We start from the raw sequence: 22,789 nt of genomic DNA on the forward strand, positions 1-22,789 counted from the left end.
TTCGAGCTGCTCGACCATGCACAGAAAGTTTATGTCTTGTTTTACTTTAAGGAACCTCGAATCACGCTAAGTCAAAGTCACATTTATGTGAGGACCAAGAAGGTGCATTGATAATCTTCTAACTGAGGCAGAAAAATATTGTTACTTCATTCTAACTGTAGGAAAACTCGGAACCCACTTTTTTAAAGAGCAACTCAATCCAAGACACATACCTTTGGTGATAGAATCGAGAATGTGCCTTGAGTATCTATTCGACAAAGCAGAAACATATATATATAGTAGTTTTGGTCAAACTAAAGCGAAACTGAATCAAAGTCACATTTTTGTGAGCACCAAAAAGATGCCTTAATAACATTGGTATAAATTTCGCAGACATACTTAAAGAAATAGTCTTGTGACTGCTCCAGAAAGGTCTCATTATTTGGGTGAGGTTAGATAATTTGTTGATTTTTTGAGAGGCCACATTTAATCCGACTACAGCAGCTAGAGATGCCTATCCTTTGTTACGTTACGGGAAAGCGCCTAGAACTCTTCACAATTTTATTGAGATACTGAGATATTTCAAACTTATTCTAGTGAAAGCTGGTCGGTGGATTATTCCAGTGGATTATTCCAGGTCAGTGGATTATCAGCCTCACCGTGTGAGCGCCAATAGAACACAGTTAGTTAACCTTTTTTTGTGCTGTGTGAACCTTGCTGGTAGTTCATTGAGTCTTTTACGTTATACTCGCTGTCAGTAGGCTTTCGGCACCGCAAAAACGATGGTCGCTGACACAAGCTGAGTTCGTGCGAAGCTCACAGATCGTTCTTCTAAAGGCACGCAGGTATGGGAATATCTGTTCATCTCCATGATAATGGAATTTGGTTAAGGTGCCTTTTTCAAAGTTCGCCGGCTTTATAGCTTCCGACGGTTGAGAATAAAGATCTTCTTTGAAAATTTCTATAATATTTTGTAGAAACTGAATTTGAGAATAATAAATAAAAAGGAAGGTGAAGATATTGGGCAAATTTTCAGTAAAGGTTGGAGGAAATATAATTAAAACATAAATATTTTTGATTTCTTAATTTTGCTTAGAATAAGTGTCCTGAACCGACGTTTACATTCAACTTTTCACTTTTTTATTCAAAGAGAAAGTGATCTCTACCCAATTCCACCATCTTACCTTAAACTGCATTTCTTGTATAACTCAGATCAAATATTCTCGATAAAATCCTCAAAACTCTGGCGCTTTACAAGCAAAATCAGCACTTTCCTACACACCACTTTCTCAAGCTGTTCAAGCAATTACAAAGAAATACAAATGCATGTAAGCAACGAGAAATATTGCAGGTTAAGTGACCCCCTGGAGGGGCATACATGCAAATTACTTGGGAATCTCTAACAACTTCATCAGCGCACTATTTGCAACACTCAATTTTGTAATTTTCGGCTATTTTTTCCAGCGAAAAATATTCGCTGTTCTTATTATTTTTTTGTTGTATTCACCAGATTTCACACTAAGATCTATGCAGCTGTTTGCTAATTTGTGCATTGTATACAGGTGTGTGTAACTAGGTGCGCTGCTGCGTCTACTCCCATTCCCAACACCTTGTTAACAGCAAGATTAATGTGCGCATGCCCACTTGAGCTGCAGTTACTCACATACAAATAGGTTGCTACAAGTGTGTTCAGTGAATGGAAGAAAGTCAAGTCAAGTGTTGAGTCAAACTTAAATTTTGCCCTTTAGCTGCATTTTTGCAGCCATTGGAACTTGCTGTGTCTTCTTGCAAATCTTTGGCAGCGCAAATGAAGAGATTGTAATGGTTTGTTGCTGAATTTCCGTATAGCAAACCAACGGAAATTATGCTAGCAATTAACGGTACTGCATGCCTTGATGTTAGTGTGGAGAGTTAAAAGCGGTGAAGTGCTTATAAAACTAACCATATATTTTATATAATTGTTATAGCCTACTTTAAGCTAAGCAATTTTAAAACTTTCCTACTGGCAATAAGCTGTTTCGGTACAGTGAGTCAGGCCTGGAAATATATCACATCCAACGTAACTTTTTTTTTATAGTTTTGCTATCGATTATTGGAACTTTTCAAATCTTTCACTGTACAAACAAAAGAGATTTCTAACCAAAAAGACTGTTTTCAGATTTGATAGTCTCAAGCAAAAATTATTATTATAGCACGAAGTATTTACATATGTTTCACGATCTTGATATATGATTGGCCAATCACAAAAAGTGGAGTGCATTTCATACTTGAAAAAGTTAAAAGCTTTTTTAAGAGCTTTTAGAAAACTTAAAGCTTTATTATTGATATAATTATGAAACCAACTTCTGCCTTTTATATTTCGGGATTTGCCAAACCAAGTGATGCAATCTGGCAACAAACAACTTCATCGTAAACTTTACCATTTCGGAGGTTATACATACTAATAACGTTTTGACATACGGCAGCTACTTGTTACTGTTAACAGTAACTTGAAATCATCATCTCGATCAAAAAATTGAATTAAATCGTGAACACTTTCGCGCGATAGTTTTTTGCAACTTTTGACATGGAAAACTCAGCAACAGTGCATTGATGAACTTATGTAGTTCAGTTTTTGATGAAGAAGCTCCTTGAGGGGCCAGTGTTTGTCGATGGTATGGTGATTTAAATCGAGGGCGGAGATCACTCCAAGATGGATTTGGTGAAGGGTACCCAAAATCAGTTGTTGTGCCGGAAAATATTGTCATGTGACGTACCGTGAGATAAGGACAAGCATTATTAGAACCAGCATACTATACATGCAATAATGTATGGACCTTTAGCTGTAAAAAATATTTGTTCACGTTAGAGGCCACACAATTCTTCGATCGCTCAAAAAAAAAGGCAGAGAGAATGAGTTGAAAAAATACTATAGCGGTGCTTCGAAACAAGTCCATAAAATCGTGAGTGATGATGACTCTTGCACTTTCGCGTATGCGTCCGAAAGTAAAGAGCAGTCGACTGCATCGGTGTTTTAAGATCAACCGATTCCAACAAAAGTTGTGCGCGCACGAAGCATTTCCATGCAAATGGTTGTCTGTTTTCTTTATGAAACAACATGACATATTGCAACCATACCACTAGAACAAGTCACAATAGTAAATTCTGAGTGGTATAAGGAATTAGGAAAACCAACCAGCGAAGACATGTGGCTCTTCACCATAATAATTCGATATCTCATACACCAACTGAAACAATTGCTTGTTTGAGCACTTAAAACATTATATTGATGAGTAATCCTTCATACAACCGTGACTTAAGAAAATTCATGAACTATCTATTCAGTTGTAAGGATGATCACATTGAAGTTCAAAGATGAGGACTCTCCATCCACAGAAGTAGAACCCTGTCACTTTGTAAGCCCAATTTCTACTTTCATTTTCTCAAAAAATTTCGAATGAATTATTATTGGAGACCATTCAAATCAAAATACTGTAGCATATAGCAGCCATATATGTATATAAACTGAATGATCAATACCACGTTGTCGTATGGAGTATGGAAAACTTTTTTATTTGACAAGGTATCTTCTAGAATTTTAGCGTGGATAATGGTGCTATGCAAGGATACAATTTCAGGATAAGTTTTTCAGAACAGAACAAGATATTATTTTGCTGCCATATAAACTGAAGAATTAAAATTGAATTATTCCAAGGAAATTTTTTTATTTGTCGAAATATCTTCACAAAATTTTTGGTAGATTATTGCTTAAAAAAACTAAACAATCTCCGAAGAAACTATTCACACCGGTTCGATACAGGGTGTAGTACAATCTGAATGCTCAAAAGTAAGTCTTTGTATGAAAAACTTTTTTCTTTAACAAGATATCTTCACGAAATTCGGTATGGATTATTCTACAAAGCAAGGGTACAATGGCATACAGCTGCTATACGAACCAACCGATCAAAATTAGTATAAAAATATTGTACCATAAAAAATGGATCTCTAAAGGATATTATAGCTACGATACAACCAAAGTTAACGTGTTTCCTCTTTTTCATACAAAAAAATTTAGTTACGTATAGAAATACCCTGTGCGGTGTAGTATTTGCTTGGTTTACACCATAAACAACTTTTCTGATTAGAAATATTTTGGAGGAAACTCAGATTTAGCACAATGCATCAAAAAAAGAAGGAATAACAACTTTTTTGGATGAAAGTCGATAACACATACTCTGACTTCCGAAAATATTTAGAATTCACAAGAGAACTACTGGAAAGTGACACAGTAGCCTCTGGCTAATATAAATATGAGCCGTTGAAGACAATCAGTACTACTTTATGGCAAAAATAATTTAGCATTCTACGAAGAAAATGAGCAACGCCGAATGGGTTAACACCACGATGACTTAATAACAGCTTACTTATCTAGCATAATTTTTCCGATTTATTTTCAGATCCGTCGCCTGACTGTCATTTTTCGAGATTTCATGTACACAATATTATATTATATAATACTTTAAAATTATAAGTGAAAGAGCAATTAGCTTTTTGGTTCTTTAGCAAAGCCAAAAAACTTTAACAATGAATTTTAGATGTTTAAAACCTATCAAAGCAAGAGTCATATATTATACGTATATTATATTAAACAAAGTATGAAATTGTATCAAAAAGCAGCTGAAAATAACAGGCTTTTGTTAGCAACAAATTATTGCGATTATAGTTCTCAAACGCCAAATTAAACATAAAATCGCTTTACTTTGATTAAAAACCGTCTATAACCTGCCACAACATACGCAAGCCAGCAATTATACACATTTCAAAAACACTTCAAACATTTTGACAAGCAGCACTGGCGGCTATGCGGTGAACCAGCGTATGATATGCCGCGAAAGCAGCTAACAAGTCAGCAATGCCACACAAATGCGCGGAAAAGCGACTCCAATATGGCTATGAGCTGTAATCAATAACCAAGCAACACCAACGGCAGCAGCAACATGCGCACATTTGACAACAACTTCTCACGCTCGCTGACATACCGATCACTTTTTGTTGTTATTGTTGCATTATTTGAGAGTTTTTCGCCTTTTGGCGATTTTATTTGGTATTTTGATTGCCTGCTTGTAGGCAGAACACACTTACACAGCGGGTTGTCCACTGGAGTTGCGCGTATTGTGTTTTTTTTTTTATTTATTTTCATTATTTTTTTAATGAATTTTTCGCTCACTTTCCGGCACATTCTCCAAATGTCAATCAATGCGGGAGTTGCGCGGAGAAAATAATGTGAAGAAACTATAAAAGAATAATATAAATTGATATAGAAAAAAATAAAAAAAATAAAAAATAAACTAAAATAAAATAAAATAAATAAAATAAAATAAAATAAAATAAAATAAAATAAAATAAAATAAAATAAAATAAAATAAAATAAAATAAAATAAAATAAAATAAAATAAAATAAAATAAATAAAATAAAATAAAATAAATTAAATTAAATTAAATTAAATTAAATTAAATTAAATTAAATTAAATTAAATTAAATTAAATTAAATTATATTATAAGGAAGTAAAATATAGGAGAAGTAAATGAAAATAAAAAATACAGCCTACAAACAACAACCATTAAACCTGATATGGCTATACTACGGAGTTATTTGCTTTTGGCTCTAAGCAAGTTCGTCGCTTAAGTCTTTCGTTTGCTGAGGTGTGAGACTGCGTCTGATTGGTATTTCATTAAAAGCTTTAATCAAATGACATAAGCGTGGAAGAAAATAACGCTGGCTGGTAAAAGTATAAAAATGAAGAAGAGGCATAAGAAAAAGCAGCGGAAATTTTCTTGATAAGGTTGCCTCCGCTGGCATTTACGCCTATTTGCATGCATTTAAGCAACTTTTTCCGCATATTTTATTCCACAGCTCTTCCTTTAACAACACTACTCAGCAAATATTATTACTATTAGTATTTATTACTTTTTTTTGTAATTTCAATTCATTCTTCAATCATTAAATGCTGTCTTCAGCTGTCTGTTCGCCTGTGGATTTGCATTTGCATCGAATTTGTCCGCGGCAGACACAGACAGCAAGCCGGCTAGCAGCCTATTCAGCCAAGTGTGTCTTTCCCAACCATTTCACTCACATTCCCGTACTTATATAACACTCATAATCGAATTCTCGCACTTTAACTGTCGTTCTTCGTTCTTAGCTGATTTGCTTTAACTGGTTTCCTCAATTTTCTTATTATCTGCCATCGCAACGTGTCGTAAGCCGCGAGATTTGTGCAGTTTCATGTGAAATTGATCAATTTCAACGGTTGCTTCAGCGCGTTAAGCATTTAATATAAAGTGTCTATCAACACAGGTTTGTGGTCTGGGCCATATGTACAAGTCGAGAGGTACTATGAAGTGAACTATGGCTAAGTGAAGTCAAAGAAGGTGTTAATAGAATGTAATAAAATTCATTTCTCCAAAGTTAATTTTCAGGATAATTAAAAAATTGAAGTAACATTAGTTATACAATTTGATTTAAATATAATAAAAACAATATTAAAAGTTGATGTGTTATATAGTATATAGTTTGCTTATAAGTATTTTTAGACAGAAGTGCAAATTATCCAGTAACTAATTCTTTTAATTTATCGTGATTTCTTAAACTATTTATAGTCCCTCAACTGAAGTAAAGCTCTCTAATTGATATTTGTGTAGAAGAAAGCTCTGAGTATGTGAAAGCTCCCCGCAAAGTTTAATGGAAGCTCACAATATACCTAAGACTAAACCGGATTGAAGGCTCTAATCAATTTTTTGAGCTGTTCAAACGTAGAAATTCTGAAAATGGTTAAAATATTTCTTAATTTCACTCTTGAGTTCAAACGAGTTGGCAGGAAAAAAACAATGAGCAGCGATATTCGAATTAGGAGTATGAAATTTGGGGAAAGTGGTATAATTTGTAGAAGATGAATGTGCTGTTTTATCAAGACGGCCACCCTGTCACAAACCCTTGAAAATTAAAGTGATTTTGCACCTCTTCGGCCCTAAGCGACTTTTACCTGTTTTCAAAACTTAATAGAATATTCGTTGGGAAAATATTTAGCGAACATGAACAGGTATTCACCGAGGCTGAAACCAATTAGGTGCAAAATTCAAAATACTATGGAAAATAAAAGGGATTAGTGATACAGAAAAGATTCTAAGATTTCCGCAAATCTCCCAGTTCCCACTCTAAGAGCAGCAACTAACCAATGGCGCGCCTGCCTCGAAGCCGGAATATTTCCTGAATCCTAGAAAGAGCAACGTTCAGTGCCAATCAGTAGGAGAAAAAGAGATCCCAATTCACCATCAGCATACCGTCCATTATGCATGCTTGACACAGCGAGAAAGCTGTACGAAAGCCTACTTAAACCCAGACTCGAAGCGGCTATCAACGAAGCTGGAGGAGTGTCCCCTAGACAACACGGCTTCAGACCCGGCAGATCAACCATAGGAGCTATAAAATGCGTCATTGAAAGTGTAGAAGCCGCACAGCGTAGATGACATAAATACAGAAGATTAGTGTTGCTGGCAACTTTAGATGTCCGAAACGCCTTCAACTGCGCTAGATGGGAGGATATGATCGACGCTCTCGAAAATAGCTTTAAAATCCCTGACTACCTCAGAGCTATGGCGCTGGTGTGGAGCTATCTTAGTAACAAAACTGCTGTGCCAAACTAGAGAGGGCTCACGACAGATATTCTAGGCCTAGACTTGTGACACATCAGCTACGATGCCATACTAAAACTGGAAATACAGGAGCAACCGTACTTAATTGGCTATGCGGACGACAATGCAGCAGTAATTACAGCACGAGACACAAAAGCAGCAAGAAAACAAATTAATACGGTCATGATATGGATGCAAGCATAACTCGACTTACACAACCTTCAGCTCGCCTGCTGAAAACTGAGCTACTACTGCTAACAAATAAGGACTTATCCCTCGAAGGAAATATGAAAATGACTACGGATATTCTTAGGACACAAAAATCAGTAAACTACCTAGGCGTAAGACTGGACCTTAGACTAATTTTCTGGGTACAAGTTCAGCATGCCGCAAGAAGACAGCGAAGATCACCTCTCAACTGCGGCAAGTCATGGCCAACTTAATAGGCTTCAGCCAAGAAAAGAGAAATGCTAATGTCGATGAAAATCATGTCCTATTGACAAAGAACCGGTTTGGTAGAGCAAAGTACCGCGCGAGTTGCATCAGCCGAACAGTGTCAGGTGATGTAATATTAGTTGTAAGCGGCAATGTCCCAATTGATCTTCTGACAAAGAATAGCAAGAGCGCGATAGAACAAATAAAGAAAGATAAAATAACAACATGGCAACGAATATGGAAGAATGAGAGTCGCGGCTGATGGACGGAAAATATCTAAGCTTACGGATAAACCGTAAGTTTGGAGAAGTCGATTTTTACAAAACTCAACTATTATCCGGTCAAGGATACTTCAAAAAGTACCTTCACAGGATAGGAAAAGTTGAAAAGCCATCATGCCTATACAACGACGTGACAGAAGACGACGCTGAACGCACGTTTCTTCAAACGCATACGCTGGCAAACAAAGCGAAATTGACTGCACACTTTGGTCGGCTGACAAAATTAGAACTGTCATGCTACGAAACGAGGAAAATTGCGATAACGTGAAGAATTGCATAGAAAACATTCTACGGTTAAAAAAGGGACTCGGACAAGTAAATCCAAAGACGAGAAATATGAAACGCTAGCCCAAAGAAATGCGAAGGCGGTTTCAGTGTAGGCGACGGTTCCCTAGAGTAGAAGTCTTTAGTGGCCTGAAAGTGGCACATGCCTTTGATGCGAAGACACAATAATGCCGCGAAAAGCATTTTTCGCAACCTCCCCAAAAAAGATTGTTTTATATTATTCTATTATTCTATTATTTGTTTATTTATTTTAATATTTTTTTTATTTTTTTTATTAATGCTTTTATTTTATTTTCTTAGAAAAAGTGAGTATTTATGACCATATCTCTGCCTTGATGCGAACCACTCGCACAAGCAAATTCTGGCGGCAATAATTTTATAATTGCCGATGAACAGAGCAACGAAGTCACCAAGAACTGATTGAATAGGCGTGTGAAGGCAGCAGCGCACAGCTAAAATGACAAGCAAGTGGTAATTATTGTCAACAGTCCCCCAAGAAAAATGGTTCCAGACAGTTAGAACAACTTGTTGTTGTACTAAGCAAGCAATGTCCGCTGCAGTGTACAACGAGAGCAACTTCAAGCCAGGCAATGCTTTGTTGCAACCGTAATGAAGGGCCGACACTGCGCCAGGCATGCGCAAAGATTTGTCATAATTGATAAGTGACCAATGCACAAATGCGTCGGCCAGACGTTGACTAGCTACGCTGCTGCTAAAGAAGTGACACGCTAGTGACTACAAGTGCTGCTCACCCCTACTTTATAAAGTTTAGTTGCCGATTGTAATTATTGCAAGTGTTGTTGTAGTCTGTAGGCTGACAATCAGTCAATGCATCAAAACTTTGTGATTACTAGCAATAGTTGTTGGTGGTAGTGCGTCGTTTTTTATAGAGAGGCGTCCATAATGGACAATTTGACTCATGGCAGGCAGTTAGTAGAGCTAAAACATATACGCCTAGTAATTATAGTACTTTGGAGTTGTGTAAGTCTTTGCTGAAGTGTAATATATGAGCGAACACACATATATACATGCACAAATACATTCGCGGTACTAAGAATGCGCGCATGCGCAACCATTCCGATTGGTTCGGCGTAACGTGAGAACCGATTGTCAATGCGATCTATTTTGCTGTTGCTGCTAACCACTAAAAATATATACAATAATACAAGAAAGGAATTTTAAGCTGGAAAATAGTTCAATAAATGCTTGAAAATACGCAACAAGCCGGCAGTGTTTGTTCGAGTTGGTGATTATGGAAGCCTGGAATTCTCACAAACTTTGATTTTATTTCAAAATACTTAGTTTACCAAGTCGCCAAGCGTGGCCCGAGCTTTCGCTTCTCTGCTCACATACCTTCGAGGGAGGTTTGGGAGGGAAAAAGTCGCTGGATGAGAGAGGAGATGAGCTATTTTACAGACAGATCAAAGCTTATTGGAAGAGTTGGTAAAGTAGTACAGTCCCAGGAACTTTCCACCAGATAAATTTTTAGGCTTCCTGATTCTCCAAGGTGCAGAGGATATCATAAAGATAGCAGTAGATCTACTGCTCCAATCCGAATATTGAACAGCCATATTAGCGTTGAGCTCGCTCACTGTGCGCTTAAGACTAGGGAAAGGCTGTCTAGACTCCTTATCTCTGGCATTGCATTATTTTAACAATGTACCGGTTTGAGTACCTAGCCACAGCGGCATTGCATTTAACTGCAAAGCTCATGAGCTTACAAGAACTGGTACTGTAGTCTCAATAACTGAGGAATGGGAACGGTTAGTGGCTCCGTTGGCTCACCACCCGACTTTTGGTCTTCCGACCAGCTTAGCAAGTGTTAGTCACCTACCAGCTGCTGTGCAGTCACAAAGCCCTTCTGACTCGGGGTACATCGTAAAATGTCTACGCTTCGATCTCAGCAAAGTCCACCATTCAATGGTTATAGAAGTTCTAAGTGAACACTGTTCGATCGACATTCAGACGGTAGGGTAGGCGGTATTGAACACCTAACCGAATGCCGGTTGCATCACCTCTTTGAAAGCAGATGTTATAGAAACAGACGAAATGGCCAAAATATAAATTAAAAAGATAAGCAGATTTGTGATAGGCTCTTGTTGTTTTTGATGACAGTTAACATTCAACTACAGGAGTTCATCGTCTGGTTTTACGAAGGACTGTACAAAACAGTCTAAGTATGATACCCCGTCATGCAGAAGGATCAGCCATCTAAACTACTATAACCTCTACATTTATGTGGTATCTACTACGGACATTACCATTTTTTTTTTTTTTGACTTTACAACTGTGGATCGGTCTAGGTCGAGAGCAAAAAACTTCGTCAGTTGCCTTTATCCTTTGCGAAGTTACGCTAGTTGTACATGCTAAGAGCAGGCAGATCACTCTGCCCTTGTTCCTTCCATTGCATGCGTGGTCACCGTGCTTCTGTTATCCATCCATGGCTCTCGAATTAAAGAAACTTTTCGCTGTAGCAACATCTTCCATGTGTACGACATGGTCTATCCAGCGCATTCATTGAAGTTGTATGCGCTTAACTCCATCTAGCCGTAGAGTTAATACAGTTCGTGGTTCAATCTTCTTCGATATTCATCGCTCACGCGGACGTCTTCAAAGATCTTGTGGAGCGCAGTTCTCTGGAGTTCTCCAAGTGCTTTCTCATACAGGTTCGTAGGTTCGTCAACAGAACATATGGCCCCAAGGGGTTTTCTTTGCACGATACCAAGGAGAGAGTTGACCAACGCCCTTATGAGACAATGCGATCAGAGCTGACCTGCGCAAAGAAGGAGTGAACTTCACTTACACCTACCACACCAACTTAATGATGACAAGAGGGAATGACTCTGAGGCCTGTCAAGGTTTTAAAGAGCCAGAGGCAGTCATAGCAATAACTCATCAGCTATTTCTGAAGAGTGTCACAACTGCATATTCAATGAACATAATATCACTGCCACCAGCGCAGGGTTCAAGTCAATTCATCTAATAGTTCGAGCTATGCCAAGGGTCAAAAACCCGTAGGAGTCTAAAAAAAATGCAGTTAAAGCCGCGGGTCATTTAACGTTGCCCAGGCTACACCTAATGGCGGCGAACCTGCAGTACATCCCTTAATCACAGCTAATTAACATTTCGAATAAAAAGAAAATAATTTAGTTCATTGCCATTTTTGAAATATTTGTAAAATCTGGCAACTTTTCTCAGCGGCATAATATTCTATCTGCTATACATAACTACAAACGAGCGACGATCGAATGTGATTTAAAAAATCGCTGACAATCATTAACAACATCAACGCCATTAAGTATTAACCGCTCCGCACAACAACAATGGCAGCAATAACAACCAAAGTTGACGACATTTTTCGCATTACATCGACAGCGTTGAACGGCTAAAAGCGATAATTATCGCTGCGCTTGCTATAGCAGCTCAGCTCAGCTCAGTGGCAGCTCAATTCTCGCAGGACAATTTCCACGCGAAGTGTCGCTGATCATGTTCGCTGACAGCGAAAGCAACACATATTGCAACAGCTGTTGCCCCGTACACTTGTTGGTGATTGCTATTGCTGTGTTGCCAATGCAATTTCAATAATTTTATCTGCCAGTTGATGTGTTGCTGTGATTGCCGATTGGCGGCAAACGATGGCGGTGACAGATCAAAGCAACGTGCAACCAATTCTCAGCAACAAATGCTTGTGGCGGTAAAGATCAGAGCTGTAGTCGCTGGCCTTGCTGGCAGCGTTGCTGGGCGTGCTGCTCCAGATGTTCAAAACGCTTTGGTCGCATTGCCGCGCTATGGCCACGTTTCGTGTCCAATTACCCGCCCTGCATGCCGCGCGTGCCACAAATTAATGCGTTGCTCGCTTATCGCTTTCAATGCGGCAATTAAAGTAGCCGCTAGCGCTTTAGTATTGCTTGTTATTGTTGTTGCACGCTTATTACAACCTGTTCGACGCGGTATTGATTTGTCTGGCCAGTCCGGTGCACCAAGCCAATCAGCGTAATTGTCGATGATACTGCTGTTTACTCAAGTCAATCCCGCCGTCCACCTCACGTAACTCAAGCTCTCACTCTAGCGCCTTACTTTAGGTATCTGTGTTGCGCTTGCTTTGCGGCTGTTTGGAATTTCATTGCAACAGGTTGACATTGCGCGTTTGATTCCACTGAAAGCTGAGCGCTTTATTTTTTCTCAACCTTCTGGAATTCTCACATTGACTTTCTCAAGCATATTGATCCCACGGTATGTGTTTGTATAGTGTTAGTTAGCCTCTCGGTTGTAGAAATGGTATCGATTTAGTTCACGCGCTGAGCCACTCCAGTCAAGTAGCCAATAAAGGACCTCTACGGCGCCTCCTAGGAGAATCAAAAAATCTTTCGTCAACTACATCGACGACATAAGACAATACGCCGACAAGATTTCGGACGCACTAACTTCAGACATACACTAACCGCCATTCACAGTAGAGCCATAACCACCTTCACCGAATGCCTATCCATGAATGGCGTACTTGGAGTTAAATCACCTTCCATTGCAGACTCGAGTTGCCACGAGAATCGAGACACAGCTTCGTTCTTGATACTGTAGCAGCCCAAATTTCTATTTATTCAGAATCCACCCCGACACATCAAATATATGTCCATCATTAACCACCTCTTTGCATGCCCAGTTAGCCCAACACATCTGGACGGTTGAATGACCTCGATGACAACTTATCTGTACCTTACCACCCTAACGGGGACTAGATCAATAAATCCCCCCAAAAACCCCAATCTTTATCCCGGTTGTGTCCCTGTGCCAGGACCACTCGGCAACTCTTGGTTTCTCGCACAGTCAGTTCTTGTGTCAAACCGCCAAACGTCGGAATATCAATTAAGTGCAATGGCGTCGCCAAAAAATACTACAGTGCGACAATCGCCTCTGTGGGTTCTACAGCTGTAAAAACTACTCTTCAAACCACTCCGCCAGGTTAGCCTCTTGGAAAACCCGCGACAAACCCAACTTCTATAGTAATTTTGCTTTAGTTAGACAGCATTTTTGATTATAGTGGCCTTGATAATACTTTGTAAGTGATTTCAGAAGCCAAAAATCGACAACTACTGTTGCAAAAGTTAAGTCTATCTTAGTAGCCAATAGAATCATACCAAGAACTTTTATGTTGCCCTAAAACTATAGACTCCTGTCCGATCAAGAAGCAAGTGAGAAACCAAATGTAAATCATGTCACAGCCAAGGCTTTCCAAGGATACCGCTCACATGTTATTCTAATTTCTCATGAGAAAGAAAAATATAACTACAAAATTTTTTTAAGGAACATGAATGGTTTTGGATGTACTTAAAAGTCAAGTGATAACTAGAATTCCGTGATGTACAAATGATTTTTATATTGAAACAAAGTAAAGTTATAATTTGTGTAGACTTTGAACATAGTGAAGAAAATAGTTCAGCTGTAGCCTAAATTGAAAGCGTACAGAATTGTGCAAGAACTGAAGCCGCTCTAGCTTCCCAAGTGACATCGCTTCGTTCTATGGGCTCTTGAGAAATTCCAAAAAGATCCGACGTTTTCGAGCCGAATTTTGTTCAATGATGAGACCCATTTCTGGTTCAATGGATATATAAACAAGCAAAATTGCCACATTTGGGACGAAGAACAACCTGAAGATATTCAAGAGCTGCCCTTTCATCAAAAAAAATAAACAACAGTTTGTTGTGGTTTGTGGACCGGTGGAATCATCAGTCCGTGTTTCTTCAACATTGTTGTCGTTGAGAACTTGGTTACACCTCATAACCGACGGTTTGATTCCTGAAATTGAAGGTCGTGATCTCAGCAACATTTGTTTTCAACAAGACGGCGTCACTGCGTCACTTCCCACACATCGCATCAATCATTGGTTTTATTGAGGGAACACTTCGGTGAGCAGATAATTTCACGTTTTGGGCCGGTTGATTGGCCACCAAGATGATGCGATATCACAGCGTTAGACTTTTTCCTGTGGGGGCATGTAAATTCTAAAGTCTATGCGGACAATCCCGCTTCGATTCAGGCCGTGAAGCAAAACATTACACGGGTCGTACGAAAGTTACCAGTCGAAATGGTCGAAGGAGTCATCGAAAATTGAACACAATAGATGGACTATCAGAGAGGAAGCAGTAGAAAGTAAACATTCCTCATTAAATTTGAAATTTCTGTGTTTTTTCTTTAAAATAGTAGGGAACCTCGAAATAGATGGCCTTTTATAATTTTTACTAGGAAATCAACCAGGTCTGGTATAGTTTGGACAACGGTTAATAAAGCTACGCCTAAATATATGCAACATTTTCATTATTACTGCAAAAAATGTTGCCTACATTTTGGCTGAAAACCACAAATATTTGCATATTCATAAAAAAAATAATATTTTCTAGCTTTCATTGAGTTAGAGGATATGTACCTAATTAAAAATTCAATTCAGTCCAGCAACTGGATTAAAATTTATATGAATGAGATGGTCGCTAAGCGCAAGGCTTCGTTAAATACGCACCAAATCTCAGCTTAGCACTTGTTGTTGCTCGAAAAATTACCCAAATTCATTCACAGAAAGACTCGCCTGCGAAAGTTGTATGAAAATATATAATATTATACAAATATATGTTTGTCTGTATGCAGAACTGCTACAATTTCTTATGAATTATGTTAAAGACCAGTAGTGAGATAAACATAAAAATAAACAAGCATACATGAAGTTACAACAACAACTCTTACTTCGACAATTACTTACAAAGCAAAAAATGAAGCTTGGTTAAAAAGATTTCATTCAAGAAAACGAGCTTCAATCTACATATACATAAATATATAACCGGCATGGCAACGCTGTGTGTAGTCGCAGCAAAATTAAAAAAAGAAATAATTTATGTTATGCGATTAAACACAAAATCTAGTTGATTACATGTTCAAATGTTATAAAAAGTGAAAAACATTAAAATAACAACAACAAATAAGCTTGGACTAACCGAAACCACGAAAGTCTTGTGTGAAGCGCGCGAGTAACAGCCGAAAAATTATGAATGCGCAATAATTATGAAATTCATAGAAATTTTCATTAACATTTCATTAACAACAACAAAAACGATTTGAAAAAAAATAATTCAAAAAAATAAACAACAATAAAACAACTTCCACTTTAGCACAATTTCCGCTCGAGCGCAAGAGTTTGTTTCCACATGTAGGTGTGTGTGTACATATATACTTTCTTGTCCGGCAACTAGTCTTGAACAGCTTATTAGCCTGTGAATTTATGACATATCAACACCACACAAAGTACACGCACATTAAATGCGCTAAATTAGCTTAAACGACTGCCAAAGGCAAGCAGCCTGGTGGTCAAAACGCTGGTCACATGACAAGCAGTCAAGAGGCATACCACAATTTGCCGCAGAAAGCAGCAACAAGCTGTTGAAATTAACAAAAATACAAACTCAAGTAGCAACACATTATTTATTTGGCGCAGAGCGTGGAGCGAGACGCGGGCGCTCAAATTCAAGAAAGAAATACCGCAAATAAATGAAAAATATTATATTAGCAATAATTTTATAACCTCATAATATGCGTGCTTATATTTATGTGTTTGTTTGCCTTTTCGTTCATAATTTGTCTGACACTTCTCGGTAACGCACAACTGGTCTGACCGCCGATTATGCCTGCCACTTCTTCAACACTTTACCGGTATGACCGGCTTTGCAAAGCGTAAACAAGCACTTGCCCTGCTAACTAGATTGCAGGCATGTAGTAAATGCATACAAATCTACACACCGATATCGGTTTGGATTATGTCGTATTTTTGGTAAGGTCAAGTGTCGGTTACTGGCCAACAGCTGAGGCGACAATTGTTGTAAGTGAACTATGAATGAAGTCAGCTTGCTGAGTTAGCTGCTGTTGATGGAGTACTTTTCTTCAGTGTTGCTTTCTTGTCTTTTTAGCCGGTGTATGAAATGTGGTCTCAAGCGTCCAGAAATTTAAAGTAACTCGTCTTCCTTACATTTCGTCGTGTAAAGTTCGTTTTTCATTTTTTACCGGTAATCTTCAAAATGGACAAAACACTAATATGAGCACAAAATAGAAAGACTTTTTCCCCAATACATTTGTGCCAACATTTATTATGGTGCAATAAACCATAATTAGTCCCTCTTTTACGACGCATAACACCCCATTAGTATTCCTTCTTGACAGTTGGGCCAGTTGGTAGGAATTCGAAGGGCACCACAACACGATAATCAAAGAAAACTGTCAGCTCACCTTTGCCACTACATTCGTCCGACTGATCGTCTGCTTTCGGGTCGTAAGCATAGATCCAAGAGTCATCGCCTGTCACAACACGTTTCATGACATTCTGATAGTCGGAAAGCTTTGTTTCACAGACGTTAACGCGACGCTGTTTTTCGAAGAAAATTAATGATTTTGGAACGAAATGTGCTTTAATTTTTTTAGGCCCAGGAGATCTTTCAAAATGATTTTCTCTGATCCATTCGATATTCCAACGATGCCAGTAAGATTTTTGACTAATCGTCGATTCTCAAGCAACAATTCCTCTATTTTATTGACGTGTTGATCATCAGTTGATGTTGAAGACCGTCCTGGACGTGGTTCGTCGTCAATGTGTTCTCTACCATCTTTGAAAAATTTGTATCAATCAAAAACAGCTGTCACCGAAGGTCTTATCCGATATTACGTACCTTACGGCACCAAAAATCTTATTCCCCACACAAGACTTAATGGAACTTCTTTGTTGAAGAATTTCACTCAACTTAAAAATCGGCTAATACACTTTATGTACTTCAGAAAGACAAGCGTGTATTGAACACGAATGATTATTTTGATATGACATTGGTACGGATGTCACTGGCTGTCATACCAAACTAGAAAAAAAATATTTCGACGAATGAATTTTCGCGCGAAATTTATATTGGAAAGTTTTACTATTTTTTAACCCATTCGCACAACCTAACTTAATTCATTCCTTACTTCTAATATCAGTTGAAATCTTCTGATTAAAGTTCATTATGCCATCATATTAAAATCGATTTAAGTCGGCTCTAATACTCTAGTATGTAATACTCAATTTTGATTCATTAAATCTCGTTATATTCCACTTTTATATCATTAATAGAACGTAAAACTTAGTTTTTATGACCGCGCTCTCTGTAGGCTGAGAAAATGTTATTATCTTGCTGAATTTTGCAATATTTAGATTGACTTTTGAATTCTATCAAGCAGAGAAGGTATAATATCCATTTCTTAACTATAACATTTTGAAGAAAGTTACCAATAAAAGTATAAAATAAGCTTACAGAATAACTTGGGTGCTAGTTTTCACTGGAAATAAACAAAGACTATCCATACTGTCAAACGTCAGACTCATCAGTTAGTTATGTCTTCAGAACTTCTATTAAAACAATCAAAAAATTTCCGAACGCCTATTTGTAACATACTCCAAAAAAAATATGGATCGAAAAAAAATTTGTTTTTCGTTTCGTACTCTGAAAAATAGGTTCCTAGACACCTCTAAGAAAGCCTCTCCAAAAACCTATGAGTTTCATCATTCATAATGATTTTTTTTCATTGAGTTATAAAATTCATAAGAAATAAAAAATTTTCCCAAAAATAATCAAATTTCAACCGTTAATATCTTTTAAACGGTTGGGTTTACGAAAAAATCGTAGGAGACCTTTTTTGTAGAGCATTCAATTTCCTACAAAATCTAAGAAACAAGATATTTTTTCAAGTAGTTGGAAGCGAGATATAAATTTGTCTATCTGATAATAAGAAAAAATAGAAAACTGTAAGAAGGAGGACCTTCCCGTTACAATTAAGAACTCATGCTTGGAGAGGCTTTCTTAGAGGTGTCTAGGAACCTATTTTTCAGAATATAAATTTTTTTTTTTGATCCACCCTAATACTCATATTGCAGGGTCCCATTATGAGCCACCAGTGGTCATAGCAGTAACTAATTGGCTTCAATTCGTTGTCAGAGGTTCTTCAAGAGCTAAGTTTGAAGGTTTTGCCAAAATAAGTTTGCGAGTACTTAATAAGTTTATTGAAAGGAATTATTCTCATGAGTATACATTGATGATAATTACTGGACATATAGCGCTTACTTTAAAACAGCTGTTTTAATCGAATGTCTAATGTCTACCGATTTTAATATTCGTGGGTACAATCAACGTTTCTCCTTATTTGTTTTCTAAGGTTGAAAGAAGTTTTATGGTCTATAAGAAATAATTTATATGTATTGTTGATTTTGGTCGACACGATTATCACTTTGAAAAAAATTATTTTATTTTGAACAAGTTAATTTTAATGTTCATACATATCTTATGGGGTTATACATGATTACACTGAGTGCTGGCACTCTTACATTAAAAATTATGAATTCTTCCTGGAAGTAGATATGCACAATAGTCTAACTGTGGGAATAAATGAATGAACATTAAAAATGTAATAAACACTTATGCTGAACAAGGGCATAAGTACAAATTTATAGGTATTTATACGTTTATATGTGGGCATACTAATCAACGAAAAAGATATAACAATAGTCGCACAAATACCAACACAAGCCAGCCAACTACTACAGATGCGCTGATGTGCGCTTCAATTCAAGAGTTCTGCATTGAGCCAACACATTTACTTGCTACCATCTTTCTTCGTAAGTTGTTGTTGTTTTGAATGTAGTAAGTGTCAACAACAGTAGCCACAAACAGTGGTTTTAATTGCAATAAGCCACATCAAGTGCGCATGTATGAGTATGATATATATATATATATCACATATGTATATTGTTTTAATAGCACAAATAAAACTCAGTTACAAGTTGTAAGAAGGCCCCGAACGCGAACGGAAATGAAAGAAGATTATTTTTTATGAACATTTTATTTGGGAAATATGCTTTTGTGTGTCGTTAGTATATGCTCAGGCACATAATATAAGCAAATATTTTACGCTGAAATGTTAATATCTATTAAAAGAGAAATATGTAACGCTCTACGAACTATTTGTTGACTTGGAAAAGAAAAAGAAGAGTTTTCAGCGGTGGATTAAGAACCTAATTGAACAAATATCAATTTGCAACAGGAATTTTCATACAAAAATAGAACTAGAAAAAAATTTAGAAAATTTTTAGACTTATTAAATTCTTTTTTTTTTGCGAAATTGGTCCCGAAAGAGAGCACACTTAGGCCTACAAATCAATATTTTTATAATGAAAACGAAATATTCTGAACAAAAATCAAATTTAAACTCTTCCTGAGCTGTATTGCACTCGATAATTATGTACCCTCTGGCTCTACGACACCATCGTCAAGCTCATTATGTTCTATGCAGTCTTTTTGTAGTGGAGGGCTTTAGAAAAGACCACACTTGCAAAGAAACTCGAGGGTATTCAACGGGCGGCGCTCATCAGCACTAAGATTCACTTCAACTCGGGAACTCAGAGAATATGGGTTCCTAAAAAAACGTGTCTGAACACTTGGATATCACCACACACTTTGACTGCATCACTTGGACCATGGAGTCGCCAAACAGAACTCTGCCGTCTCCTTATCTGCCCATATACCAAAATATCACAAAAGTCTTTTGACTTCAGTAAGGCAAGCCTCTCCCTAATTGTATGGCTTTTAACAGACCATTGCTCTGTTGGTGTCCATGCTGTATAGTTGAGAATCTTACCAGAAGCCATCTGCAGAAGCTGACTGGAATAAGATGATGCCGAAACAACTCAACACCACCTTCTTGACTCTTCTGCGTTTGGGAGGTCAAGACTTAAACATTTGGAAGCGCCAACCTTCAGGCATCCTACGAAGCTGGAGTGAATGGAAATTAAACGCCTGTGGAAATTTTTGTTGGCCACTAAGCGTTTTGATAATTTATAACAACACTGGAGTGCTTTTTTCTTTAGAAAGAACCACATATGGCAGTCCACGTGCGATTTCTCTAGATCAGCAATCTCACCTTACCTATTTTATTTTTTCAGAAATCTAAAGAGGGTGTTAATAGCTTTGTAACAGATCTCTTTTATGCAATAAATTGTGGTGTTGCAGACGGTCATGGTGTGTAACTTTTTTCTTCGATTTACTTCATATCCAATAATTACTTTATTATCTCTCCTCTCAACCTAGGTAAACCTGATTATGGCGTTATGCTGTTGCTGACTTTAACCCAAAACATACCTAAAATATGTTACATGAAGAAATGGAATGGTTAAGATATACACTACCCAGCTAGACATAGTGCTTCCTCAGAATATGATCGCTTTCAATGCTTAGATACAAGCATCAATCATAATTTCAGTTATAGTAGTGGCTGTGAAGTGGAAGAAGAACCAAATTAGAAGCCACTCTCGCCAATATGAGCTGACGAAAGTATATATGCTTTTCTCTCTCTAGGCATATTCTGCCATCATCTTCACTTCAGTGGCAACACGCACGAACTCCCCTTATTACTGTGGGCAAAATATAGTAAGACTTTTTGACTTAAATTTCGCACGAAAACCCATTCGTCGAAAATTTGTTTTTTCTAGAATGGTATGACTGTCGATGACATTTCGAGGGGCCTCTAATTTACTTCTAAACTATTATAACTCTATTTTATTTTTCCTCACTGTTTTCATAATTATTTTCAAACCCCTCAATGTTATCTACATTACTACAATCGAGTTTATGAGAAGGCCGCACGTCAAAAGAAAAATTACTCAAGTGAAATTGCATTAATATTTTGTAACCAAAAAATACTTGAATGAACTTAGAACAACAACAACAACAACCACCAAACTTAACAAAAGTGATTGCAAACTACTTTTAATAACCACAAATCTTTTTCCCAGCATTTTTATATTTTTATTGTCCGATAATATTAAAGGTTTCTTGCCACACTCTGGCAACGACATACTATATATACACACAAAGAGTTGTATCTACCGATTATTTACTTTTATGAATTTTCACCTGAAACACTATTTTTATGACATTTAATAATTAAAGTTTGTGTAATAAAAAAGAAATGTGGAAAATAAAAAATGTGTTTCTTCTTCTTTCTTTGAATTTCTTATTTTTTATTTGAATTTTCAGCAGTTGAAGTACACAGAATAACGTGGAAATATTTTCTCCTTTTTTATTGCGTAAAGTGACCATATATTTCTACAACGCTGGGAAAGTAGCCAATTAGCAGCATTTATGGGCATTAAATATGAGCCAACAACCGCTTATTGGATAATCTTCTGTTCGTTTTTTTGCTTGAGAAAGTAAGCGAAAATAAATAGTAACTTAAGGGCTATTTAAATTATTGTTTGTATTTTCGTTTTAATGAAAAGTTGGCTAATAATATTTAACTAAATGAAAATATTGCCACCGCTGAACAATATGCGCGCTTAGCATTTTTTCTGAAAGCTTTCGCGGATAATCAATTACTACTCAAAAATTTTAATAACTGCAAAAGCTCTGTGTTTTCGAAAACTTATCTATAATGATATATAACTATATAACTTTAGGCTATAATGACTCGATCTGAACAATTTCTTGGGAGCTTGCACCATTGCCGTACACAATAACCCATATCACATTTCTTGAAGATATCTCGTAAAATGAAAAAGCTTTCCATACAAGCACCTGATTCCGATCGTACAGTTTGTACGACAGTTGTATGTGATCCGATATCGACGTTTCCGACAAATGACTCAGCTCTTTGACTAGTAAAGGATGTATGTAAAATTTTAGGTCATTTCCTAAAAAAGGTAGGATTAGTTAAAAGGTATCCCCAGCAAAACGTTTTAATTTTCAAGGGAAAAAATTGCTACATTTATGATAGCTCAGTCGAAAGCTCAAGGAGATGTGTCAAACAAAAATTAGTATTACCAAGCCGCAATTTCTATTGATATCACAATGCATGAAAGCTCAGTCAAAAGCTCGAAAAAATTCTGAAAAACATTCTTCGAGAATGTGTCTCATGAAAAGCATAGTTTCGCCGAACAGATATTACTATAAGCAATATCCGTTTTAAAATGGAAAAGATGGAATTCGGCGTATAAAAACGTACGAAAGCTCTTTCAAAAGCTCGATATAGTTATTACGGTGTTTCAACTTATTATTCTGTTAAGTACGCTCAAACAGATTTCATTTTAGCT

The sequence above is a fragment of the Bactrocera neohumeralis genome, chromosome 5 (genome assembly GCF_024586455.1).
Source record: "Bactrocera neohumeralis isolate Rockhampton chromosome 5, APGP_CSIRO_Bneo_wtdbg2-racon-allhic-juicebox.fasta_v2, whole genome shotgun sequence".
Taxonomy (NCBI): Eukaryota; Metazoa; Arthropoda; class Insecta; order Diptera; family Tephritidae; genus Bactrocera; species Bactrocera neohumeralis.